This window comes from Mustela nivalis (assembly GCF_964662115.1).
Source record: "Mustela nivalis genome assembly, chromosome: 13".
Lineage (NCBI taxonomy): Eukaryota > Metazoa > Chordata > Mammalia > Carnivora > Mustelidae > Mustela > Mustela nivalis.
Window position 1 is genome coordinate 61,201,618 of NC_139032.1, and position 12,262 is coordinate 61,213,879.

Consider the following 12,262-nt stretch of genomic DNA (forward strand, 5'->3'; position numbering starts at 1 on the left):
TCTCCTCTCTAACTGTTGCCTTCCTTCTTTCCTTCCACAAGACAGGGTTCCCCACGATGAGGACATGGCTCCCAACAGCTCTAGGCTCACACCTCCAACACCCATCAGGAAAGGATTCTTTCTAATCAGCTTTTTTAAAAAGTCCCAAGAAAGGACCCGAATTTTCCCAGCTTGGGTCACATGATTGTACCTGGACCAATCGTCCTCTGATGGGCTCAGCCTGGGTCATATGCCTAGAGCGCCAGGGATGTGCTCCTAGAATAAAGAGAGGACGGGGATGCTATGCAATTTTCTTCTCTGGGAGTCCTGCATGTGGGCGGAGAAGGGGAACAGTTCTCTGCGCTAGGTGCTGGGGGTGGCATGAAGCCACTTCTCACATGGGTTACACCCTCTTAGTGCGCCTTTGGTTCCAGGTTTATCCTAAAACATATTCTTTGTAGAAACAGCTCGACTTAATACAGCTTAATGCTGCCCAAATCCACCATCTTCAGCCGCTGTTTGCAGAGCTTACACAGAGCTCTCAGCAGGCAAAGCCCAGGCATGGTGATAGTCTCATGGGATGGCTTGTCATGTATATTTTCCTGCCCATGCCCACTGTCTCCAGACATAGCTGGACCTGGCCTCCTGGACGCCTCCTGGATACCAGGCCACAGATCTCATGGAGACTGGGAGTGCTCTACTTAGAGCAAAACATGACAGTGCTAGAAGTGACCTCAGGAGCCACCTGGCCCATTTCACAGATGCGGAGACAAGCCAAGAAAGGGAAAGGGACCAGCCTACCCAAGGGTACAGAGCTCCCTTGGGAATGGTGTCCTCTTCCTCAAGCACCATCAACTTGTAGGTATGGTAGGTTTTCAATAATCTTTATTTAATCTTCAATAAATATTAAGCAAATGAACGAATGAACTAAGATTTTCATCCAGACCTTTTGTTTTCCAGGCCCATATACCTCTGCTCCCTCTTGAATGTAAGAATCATAATTTCTAAATCTAAAGTCCTTTCCCATTCTAAGGGGGATGTGTTCCTGGCCAGGAGGAGCAGGAGAGATGTATAGGTGCTGAGAGGACCCAAATGCTGACAATTCTAGGTGAAGTGAATGAGAAGTGACATGTGGTATTGGGGCAGGCAGGCGGGGAGGACAGACTGGAGAGGGATGACTATATACTCCTCATCTTTGTGTAATTTAGGATTTGGTCCTGTGTGTGATAAACAGGGCAGGGATTCCATTTCCATCTGCCAGATGAGGGACCTGAAGCTCCAAGATGGCAAATGACTTACTCAGCCTTCGTCCCCCTCCCCTTCCCGAACCTAGGCCCTAGCAGTTTGAGGAGGAGCTTAGACCCCTTCCCAGGTGTAGCTGTCTCAGCTTCTGGCTCACAACCCTCTGTGGCAGACACATGGGACCTCAGCACGTGCCATTCTGCCTAGGAGCTCTCCCTGGTGGTCCTTCCCAGGGCAGAGCAGACATGCTGGGAATGAACAGCCCCCTCCCTAGAAACGATTCTTAACCAGTGGCTGACACTCCGACACCCAAGCTGGGGATACATACTCCAGTTGCCTTGCCCCTCAGGTGGCTTAACACTGAGGCTAAACACATACATGTACCACACTGGTTCCCCAGCATGGTCAAGATCCAGTTGCCCAACAGGGGTCACTTGTATGATAACGTGTCATTCATGGTGTTCTCACCCTGCTCTGCTTTACTTCCATGATCCTGGAAGCACTTCCTAGGATCCTCTCCCAAATAAACTTACTTGCACTTGAATCTTTGCCTTCGAGTCTGCTTCTAGGTTAACCCCAACTAAGATAACCACCCCCTTGTAAAAAAAGAATCACCTGTTGGCTAAATTATGACAAATGCAGCCCATAAAAAGTAAATCCAAGTCAAGTCTAGAATGCCACACTGCTGTCTTACTACCTGTCTGCCCCTTGTCTGACTCCCACTCTCACCAGTCCTACAAGTTTCTCCACCACCCACAAAGGAGGTCATTGCCTGTGAGGGTGTCACAAGTCATGCTACTGAGAACCAGCACCATGCAAGGCTGACTCCATCAGCCTTGGGTGACAGTTTCCCATGGCTCTGATAAGATGCCAGGAGTGAGCTGGCACCTGCCCTGCCTTCTCAGGCAGGTGCTGGTCTGTCTCTGCCCCACCTACGAGCCCAGCTTCATGTCACCTCATTCCTAGACCTACCCCACAAGATGATCTGTGCCTGGGTCTGAGGACCAGAATCATGGAGTCATGGAATGCTGAGCAGGAGAGACCCACAGGGACCAAGTGTCTTGTCTAACCCTCCCATTGTAAGGGGCAGGAGAGGAGACCTTGGGAGATGAGGTCTTGTCCAAGGTCACACAATGCATCAGGAATGGGGGTCTTGTCTAGGGTCACACAATACATCAGGCTGGAATGGGGCATGAATCCAACCTTTTTTATTTCCAGTGATGTTTTTTGCTTATTATCAAAAATTATTAAAAAAGGAAAGGGGAACATGATAGAAGACCAAGAACATGGGATTTAAGAGGCTAGGCAGACCTAGACTTGAAACCCAGTTTTGCTGACTGTTGGCCAAATGACTTTAAGTAACCAAGTACCAAGTGCCTCGGTTTCCATGACTGTGCCTCAGTTTCCATGACTGTAACGTTGAGATTCTATTAGCTAGCCAACAGGGCTGTCAGAGACAACCAAGGTGGAAGGCACCCAGTAATAAACACTGGTCAACTCTGAATCTTGGATGTGATGCTGCCCGTCTAGGCCCCCACATGGCATAAACCCCTGGGAGGTCAAACAGAAACACCCTCACCACGTTCATAGTCACTTCCAGAGAGTTTACAGCAGGGTCTGGGGCAGAATTTGCTGAGTGTGAGCTTCAGAGTACTACTCTGTGAGAGAAAGGATGCCGTGTAAACAAAGAAGTGCACTGCCAGGTAAGCTGGAGAGGAGGTCCAAGTTGGTGGACTGCTCCTTAATGTGCTCCTGCGTCACAGCATTTCCCGGTGTAACCCACCATGTAATTCTTGTCGGGAGCACTAAATGGCCCCCGGCAGTTGGGGGTACTGCAGGAAACAGTTTGGGAAACAGCTGTTAGACAACTGGAAAGGCCACTGGACTGAAATCAGGAGCCTTTGCTTCCTACATTGTGTTTGCCACTTACTCACTGTGTGAGCTTAAACATGTCCCTGACCCATGTGGGCCTCAGTTAGCCCATCTGTAAAATGAGAGGGGGAGAATGGAATTCCTGAGGCTGCTTCTGGTTCTGACATACTGGGATTTCAAAGCTCTTTTCTACAATGATTTCCCTGCTTTTAACTCTAGCACACCCAATTCTGGCCAAGAACAGTGCTGGGAGAAGTGTGGAGGGTCCCAAGAGGGTGCCAGCAAGCAAGGCCATTGCTGGTTCCCTGTCTTGCCCCAGAAAGGTAGGAGAAACTGTTGGGGCAGGGCCCTCCAGCCTCCTGCCTGGAGACTTGTGAGCTGCTACCCACCACTCCCTCCTCCTCTGCCTACCCTCCTCCCCCAACCGGGACAGTCAGCCTCTGGGGGATTAAGGGCAGGCCCAGCGCCCATTCAACCCATTCAGCAAGACAGGAAGCCAAGCGCGCTCCTGCCCGCCTGCCTCTGAGGGGCAGGTCTGCAGGATTACACACATTGTGTTGCGGCCTTGCACAAAGGGAGGCCCGGCCCATGGGGAAAGGCTGTGTCCAGGCGAGAATCCACCACCCAGTAGCTAGGGCAGGCTGCTGGGCTGCAGAGCTCATGTGCCTGTCTGCCAAGCCAGAGGCTGTGCCTTCACAGGGGCCTGTCATTGCCCTTTACCTGCCTAGGGGGTAGAGCTTGGGATTCCCAGAGGCATGACGAGTCCATCTCTGCCAGTGTCCACCAAGACCAGGTCCCCACATCCACACACAAAGTTTTAGTCTGAATGCAGGAGTCTTTTCTTGGGACAATGCAAACATCTACACAAAAGGCAGGTAGGAGACAGGCGGCAGGCAGGCGGGTGAGGACAAGTTCATTTCCCTAAGCCAGAGGCTCCTCAAGGCCTCTGAGGAACTGGCATATTCATTGTCTCTACCTTCTTACAGCCGCCACCTAATCATTCACTCGGACAAGTTGCAATTGGCTTTGAAGGTGATTCGAAGACAGAGATGCTGGCCAACAGCCGGGCTCTGCCACGGGCCAGTCCCATCCGGCCACGTGAAGAGATGGGCCTTCGCCCTCTGGGATCCCCTGGAAAAAATGTGTGCTCTAGGTGCTGCAGAGTGCCCTGAACGGCACCCGTGCCCTATTTCAGCCATATCTGTGTACACCTGGACCATTACTGACAACGTTTTTCTTTTAACCAACTTTGTAAATGGAAACAACTTCTTTGGCCCTTTGCTAAGCAATAATGTTTATGAAATCATGGGTCTTATGTGCTAGTTCTTAATACAATAAAAATAATTCCCCAATCACAGAATAAAATGGCTTGGCCCTAGACTACCTATCATCAGCCTGAGCATTGTCCGTGGCGAGGCAGAGAGAATGGACTGGGTACGACAGTCACCAGCCCCGTTCAGTTCTTGAGAGCTGGGTTTATATGAAACTGAGAATCCTCAATGCAACTGATTCCAAAATTCTCCACAGCCACTTAAACCAGACACTAGCAGTCACCCCAGACCCCACCTCCTTCCTCATTCTGCTGATGCAGAGGACAGAGGCAGTCTGTTCTCTGTCCTCTGAGGCAGTCCTGCCTCCCGAACACCTTGCCTATCTGCCCCATCGTCTCCCATCCCAGTGGCCACCCCCTCAGTTCAGGCTTTCATCCACTCTCCTCAGTCTCCTGTAGGAGTCGCCTCACTGGTCTGCCTGTTACCTCCTGACCACCCCAAATCCACTCTCCACCCTGTAACCTGGCTACATTTTTTTTGCCAGACATATCGAAAGCACCCGGAATACGGTAAACACTCCATTAGTAACAGCTATGATATTTTTAAGGCTGCAAATCTAATTATGTCTCTTTACTGCTTAAAAGATTTCCATGGTTTCCCCATAGACCTCAGGCTACCTGGAAATTCCTTGACTTGGTATAGAGGGCTCTTTCTGAGCCAGCCCCTGCCCCTACTCCTTTAACTATATTCTTTGTCATTTCCCACCTCCATCCCTACGCTCCAGTGAGGCCAAAGCATGAGGTGGCCCCATGGGCCACACTGTTCCATGCCTCTGTGCCTTTGTGGATTTTATCTCTTCTCCCAGGAATGTCCTTCTCCCGGACCACCACCTCTTCTTCAGCTGGCTAGCCAATTTAGGATTTTACTAAATGGTATCATCCTCTCTGTATCTGTCAGCTTGTGCTGCATAACAAACCATCCCAAAACATAGTAGCTTATAACAAAACAAAACAAAAACAGATTGATTATCTCTCACCAGTCTGTAAGTTGGGTGAATGGTTCTTCTGGTCTGGGCTGGCCTCACTCGTATGTGCAGGGCCTCAGCTGGGATATCTGGAACAGCTGGGACAGCTAGAATCTCTCTTGACATGATCTTATCCTCTGGGAGGATAAGTCTTCCTGGACTTGTTTATGTGGTCGACTCAGGTCCCCAGCAACAAGAAAGATGGCAAACCCCATTGTGCAAGGAGGCTTACGAAGTATCTGCTTGCATTCCATGTGCAAACATCTGCTGGCCAAAGCAAGTCATGTGATCAAAGCCTGGCTTCAACAGTAGACAAGGAAGGCAACCTGCAGATGCATACAGAAGGCAAGGCCCAGGGATCTTGAAGAGGGAGCAGAGAAAATAGAACTTCTCTAGGAATCCGTTAACCAAGGCTTGCTCTTGAACTTTGAGTAATGTCCTACAACATGCCTAAGGATATTCTTCAAATGTTAATAAACTCCCTGAGATAAGAGAGTATCCTGCTCCTCCAGGTGGCCCAGAACAGGACTCCAGAGGAAGATGTGTGGAGGTGGGACAAGAAAGGCCCAGAACAGACCTGAATGGAGACACCTCCTTAGTTGACTCATTCTTGATCTTTGGGAACTGGGACATACTCTCAAATACTAGGGTTTCTAGGGGCATGCCTGAAGGGACTACGTGGTACTCCGGGGGGCTTGCAGGGTTGATTTGCATGCCTCTCAACAATGTGACACGATTTACTAGTACCAATGGCTGCTCAGGCTTATTCCTTTACAAACCCACAAAGCAGAGTTTGGGTATAATCCCTTGTCAAGATGACTGACCCCTTGCTGTTTGTGCTTATTTCTCACTCACAGTGAATTGTACTCCATGATCCCTCCGGTTCAGTCTTCCAACTACATTAGGACTTACTGTAGCTAAAACTGAGTTTACATTTTTGCAGTACTCCAGCATACCCCACTTAGGAAGTGCTCCTTCAGTCAGTCACACAGCAAAGCCAGAGAGATCCTCCATCAAGAAGCTGGATGTTTGTCCCAGCCCCTCAGCTTACACTATGTTGTATATATACTTAGGCATAAATATAATTAAAATATATGTAATTATTATTTAATAATATGCTATATTCTCTTTTAGTGGTTCCAATTATCTTTAAAAATTTTAATTGAGATATTATTATGTGAACACAATGAAATACCAGAAATGTTCTACATCTTGATCTTGGTGTAAACAGGTATGCTCCCTTGTGTCTCTGACTTCTTTTGCTCAGCGTAATGTCTCTGAGATTCACTCATATTGTTGAATATAACGGTAGTTTGTTCCTTTTTATTGCTCAGAAGTATTCCATTGTGTGACTATATTACAGTTTGCTTACGGACATCTGGGCCACCTGCAGGAGCGTGATACTCTCTTATCTCAGGGAGTTTATTAACATTTGAAGAACATCTTTAAGCATGTTATAGGATATTACTCAAAGTTCAAGTGCAAGCCTTGGTTAATGGATTCCTAGAGAAGTTCGGTTTCTACTTCAGGGGTATTATGAATAATGCTGCTATGAATACACACCCTTGAAATTGTCTTCTGGGGAACCACATTTCTCTGGGGTATACATTCAAGAGTGGAATGGCTGGATCATGAGACAGTGTGTAATTTTATTTATTTATTTTTAAAGATTTTATTTATTTATTTGACAGAGATCACAAGTAGACAGAGAGGCAGGCAGAGGGGGTGGGGAAACAGGCTCCCCACTGAGCAGAAAGCCAGATCTGGGGCTCGATCCCAGGACTCCGGGATAATGACCTGAGCTGAAGGCAGAGGCTTAACCCACTGAGCCACCCAGGTGCCCCGACAGTGTGTTAAAGAGTGCCTGAGTTTCTTCCTTCATAAAGTCCCCACAGGTACTGTTTTACACAGACTCCCAGTATGGTTGGATTCTGCCCGAAAGTCAGCATATATCCTAGTAACAGATCAGCAGCCCCCTTTACAGAATGTTGTCTAAATAAAGAGGTTTTTGGCCTTGTCTATGCTATACAATTCATTGGCACTGTCTCATACTTTATTCCAAACATCATTTGACATTTCATCAGAATGAATGCTCCCTGAGGGCTGGTAGTCTGCCATCCCTGTAAACCTTCTTGCTTGGCATGCAATAGATAATTAATGTTTAAAGATAAATAATAATAATTAGTTAACTGTTACTGTGTAAAAATTATGTTAAAGCTCGGTGGCTTAAAGCAACATTTGTTATCTCACAGCTTCTGTGGGTCAGAGATCCAAAAGCAGCTTAGCTGGATGGTCTAGATCAGAGTCTCATGAGATTACAATCAAGGTACTGGCCAGAGCTGCAGGCATCCAGCGGCTTGATTGGGGCCGGAGGATCCTCTTCCTGATTTACTCTCTGCTGGCTGATGGCTGGAGACCTGCAAGCTGGCTTCTCCAGAGCAAGTGATTTGAGAGAGAACAAGGAGCAAGCTGGAGCATCTCGATCTAGTCTTTGATGTCACACGTGGTCACTTCTGCTTTATTCTGTCCATTAAAAATGAGGCACTGTAGGGGTACCTGGGTGGCTCAGTGGGTTAAAGCCTCTGCCTTCGGCTCAGGTCATGATTTCAGGGTCCTGGGATCGAGCCCCGCGTTGGGCTCTCTGCTCGACAGGGAGCCTGCTTCCCCCTCTCTCTCTGCCTGCCTCTCTGCCTACTTGTGATGTCTCTGTCTCTATCAAATAAATAAATAAATAAATTCTTTAAAAAAAATGAGGTACTGGGTCCAGTCAATACTCAAAAGGAAGAGAATTAAGCTCCACCCCTCAAAGGGAGGAATATTAAAGAATTTGTAGACATATGCTAAAACCACCATCTCTAATAATAGCTAACATCTGTTGAGTATTTACTATGCTATATATACTATACATACTATAGTATACTACACTATACTATACTTTGTTGAGTATGTACTGCCAGGTGCTATACTAGGTATTTTCACAGAGTATTTTGTTTAATCCTTATTACAACCCTGCATGGGAGATACTGTCTTCAGTTTTTCAGGGAGGAAATTGAGGTGCTGAAATAGGAAGGAATACGTTCCATGTATTCAGTAACTAACTGAACTAGAATGGGAGCCCAGAGGTCCGATTCCCAGAGATCTTGCTTCTCACCACTAATTAATGCAATGAACAAGAGATGGTAGATGATTCTATGCATTTAGGGTTCTCAGATGGAGTGGTAGGCTGAATGGCGGAAGCAAAGATATGTCCATGTCCTAATTTCTGGAGCCTGTGAACATTACCTTACTTGCCAAAGGATGTGGTTAAGTTAAGGATCTTCTCGGGAGGTGCTTTCCCTGGATAATCCATGCAGGCCCTACGTGCAATCACATGTGCCTCATAAAAGAGAGCCACAGGGAGTTGTGTACAGACAAAGGAGGAGAAAACAGAGAGGAAAAAGTTATGTGAAGACAGAGGCCGAGATTGGAGTGATGCGGACACAAGCCAAGGAATGCTGGCAGCAACGAGAAGCTGGAAGAGGCCTGGAACACGTCCCACCCCACCCCACATTACCCCCCCCCTTATGGCATCCAGAGGAACTGCAGCCAAGCGGACACCTCAGTTTGGGACTTCAGGCCTCCAGAACTCTAAGAGAATATATAGCTATAGTTTTAAGCTACCAGGTTTGAGGTAGTTGGTTACAGCAGCCAGGGGAAACTGATCCAGTTATAAAAGTATCCTACCTCTCTGCTCAGTGTCGCTTCTGATGGCTGGAACAGAGTGTTTCAGGCTTGTCAGCCTGGTTCTTGTCTTTGGATCAGCTTGGTAGCAGCTCAGCCTGAAAGCAGTAGAGAAATTAAAATCAGGTTAAAAGGAGAGGAAAATTGAGAGTAACCATCCATATAGTTATTATTGAACTTAAGTTTTACTCTGAATGGCTAAAAGAGAATCTAGATGGACTTTCTGATAAAAGATCATCTGTTCTTCAAAAAATATACATCTTTCCCTTATATTCCATACTAAGAATGACTGAGCGAGTGTGTCTTCACACACTGAACAAAGCAAGAGATAAAATACCAAGAGTGACATCGAGAAGAGCAAGGGACTAACCTCATGTTGAGGTTCTAGTGTAATCCTTGGATAAAAACCCCAGCCTGACAGAGAAACACGGTTCAGAGTCACCCAGGCTGGCACCCAGGAATGAAAGCTCATGTGCGTGCAGGGCACCAAGGATCAAAAAGTGCTTTTACACCCATAATCCTCCTGAGAGCCAGGCAGGGCAGACTATAATCTGCACTTTAAAGATGTAGAAACCAGGCTCAGAGAAGTGAAGAGCTTAGATTGCCCCAAGGTCACACAGCTGATGAGTGAAAGGGCTAGATTTCTGTGAGGCTCCAAGAACAGGTCTCCAGCTTCTACTTAGTCCAGATGCCTGTTGTTCTACAAGCCCATCTGTCTTAACTCTCCAAGCACACTGAGCCTTTGTGGGAAGAGTCCGACTCTCATACTTCTTGGGAAGCCCCCGGTACCTACCCAAGGCTGATTGGTGAAAGACCATACCTCACCTCCAGTCTACCTGGTCCTTCAGATCAGGTCCTAAGCCCACTGAGAAAGGTCTCTTAAAGGAGAGGAGGTAAGGGGGTACTGGTTGTGGGGCTCAGACCTAGCATGTGGAAGAGCGATCCAGGAGGGAGGGTGATGCCAACCCAGTTGGGGTGTGGCCTGGGCGCTGTCCACCACCCTGCAGTGCTGATCAGCGTCAGGTTAGTGGGGAAAATGGGACCCTGGGGGGAGACAGGCTTGGTCTTCTCATCTCCCAGCCTTCATGTCCAGAGGCTGACAGTGTTGAAGTAATTTCATCACCTGAGGGATGGGGAGGAGAAGGAGAGGAACTGGCCACTTCTGTTCCCCTTCTTTGCTTTCTCCCCTCTCCGTGCCCTTTGGTGCTTCTTTCTCCCCATCCATCCTCTTCCTTTTTCATTCCATTCCCATTTCCTCGCCATTCCTCTGGAGCCACTTTCTTTCCAACCCTCTATGCTTATCTGCTCTCTGTTTCTTCCATCCTAACTCTTTCCTCTTCACTCACTAGCTGTGCAACTACTTGTAAGTTTCCAAACTCTCTGAGTGAAAGCCCTGACCTCACAGGGTGGTTGTAAAGCTCTATGGCCAGTATAGAGAAAATGCTCAATCCAAGTGCTTTGCCCTCACCCATTTCCCTTTCTCCCAGGGTGGGTGGGGACACCACCTTAGCTCCCTTTGCTTCCTTCAACCGAACTCAGCAAGCTGACTGTTCACCAACCACTGGAGAAAGCCTTGGGCATGATCATCTTCTTCCACCTGAGACGGGCCCTGGTGCAGAGAGTCTGGATACACCCAGCAGGAAAGGGGGATAACAGATGACACTTGATGAAGATCTCTAGAGGGGAAGGGAAGGGAATCATAATTTATCACATGCCTACTGTGTTCCAGGAATGGAGGTAAGCACTTTAAATGCACTATCACGTGGGGTCTCTGTGAGAACCCTACGAAGCAGGTACTATTATTAGTACACTTGTTGACAGATGGGTAGAGGGATGGCAAAGGGGAAGTGACTTTCCCTGAGTCAGCTATTAAATGGTGAAGACAGGTCAGTCTGACTCTAAATGCCATGCTCTTCAACTTTTTACTATGGGAAAATGTAAACAGAAAAGTAGGCAGAATAGCATAATGAATCCCCGGGTACCTATCACCTAGCTTTAGCAACCAACTCTTTATTTCATCCCTACCCACACTCACATCACCCTTTCCTTATTTTAAGGCATATTTTAGATGTTATATAGTTTTGTCCATAAATATTTCAGTATGCACCTTTAAGAGGTGAAGTTAATTTTTAAAAAATAGACAAAATGCCCATACTATGCCATAAAACTTTGGAATAATATAAGATTATCAAATAACAGGGCAACATTCACATTTCCATTCATTGTCCTGCTTTTCTGCTTTCCCCTTCTGCCTCTCTTAATAAAGATAAGGATACCTCTTCCACTGCAGAGCCCTCCCATGCACTTTATCTTATTTAATGCTCATATCTGCCCTTCCTCACTCTGGAAATGAACAAACTGAAGCTCAAAGAGGTGAGCGGACTTGCCCACAGTCACACAGTAGGTTAGGGCCAGAGCTTGGCGCTGTGTCTCCCAGTCCTTGCTTCTCTCCACCCCAGAGGCCTTCAGATGGGAGAGCCAATGGTCGAGCTCAGAAGCCCAGAGGGAGCTCAAGGAGTAGGCTGAGAGACACTCCCCCCAATGGCAGCAAGCTGGATAGCATGCATTCCCAGCTGGGGAAGGACAGCCAAGTTCCCTTCTCTGGGTAACAGCAGGACTAATATCATGGCTCGGGCTTCTTTGCCTGCAATAACTCCCCAAAGCCTGGGCAGTGGCTAGGGCTTCCCACTTAGCCTCCTGAGCGGCATGCCTTAAGCCCCTGCAATATGGGAGATTGGATGCTGAAGCCCAAAGGGCAGGCACAATAGCCAGATCACTCAAACAACCTTACTCTAATTCTACTTTTTGCCTAAGTGCAGGTGGAGGGCAAAGGTCCTTCTGTTTTTCTTCTGGGAACCTCCTTGCCTAGCCAGCCCTGCACATGCAAAGAATGCCAAGGATTCCATTCTAAATCCCCTGGCTTTTATGGTTAATTCTTCCATTAGACTGCAGGCTGCAGAGCAAACTCCTCAGCCTGGCATTCAAGGCTTGTAGTCTGCCCAGCACCACTGATGTAACCTCTCACAGAGACCCATGGGACCATGGGAAAATTTCAGGCGGCATAAACAAAGCTTTATACTAGCTAATTCACAAAATTCTCCAGAAAGAGCTTCAGATCAGGTCCTATGTGGCTATGTTCTCTGCTTAAATGCAA

General features: G+C 47.5%; 1 long non-coding RNA gene across 2 annotated transcripts in view; it reads right to left on the minus strand.

Moving 5' to 3' along the window:
- LOC309846156 overlaps positions 1-12,262 on the minus strand; it is a 79,276-nt gene that overhangs the window by 11,255 nt on the left and 55,759 nt on the right. For both annotated transcript variants that reach the window (XR_014301750.1, XR_014301751.1), the window contains one exon: positions 9,112-9,206. This is a non-coding gene — a long non-coding RNA (uncharacterized lncRNA). The remainder of the gene's footprint in view (positions 1-9,111; positions 9,207-12,262) is intronic.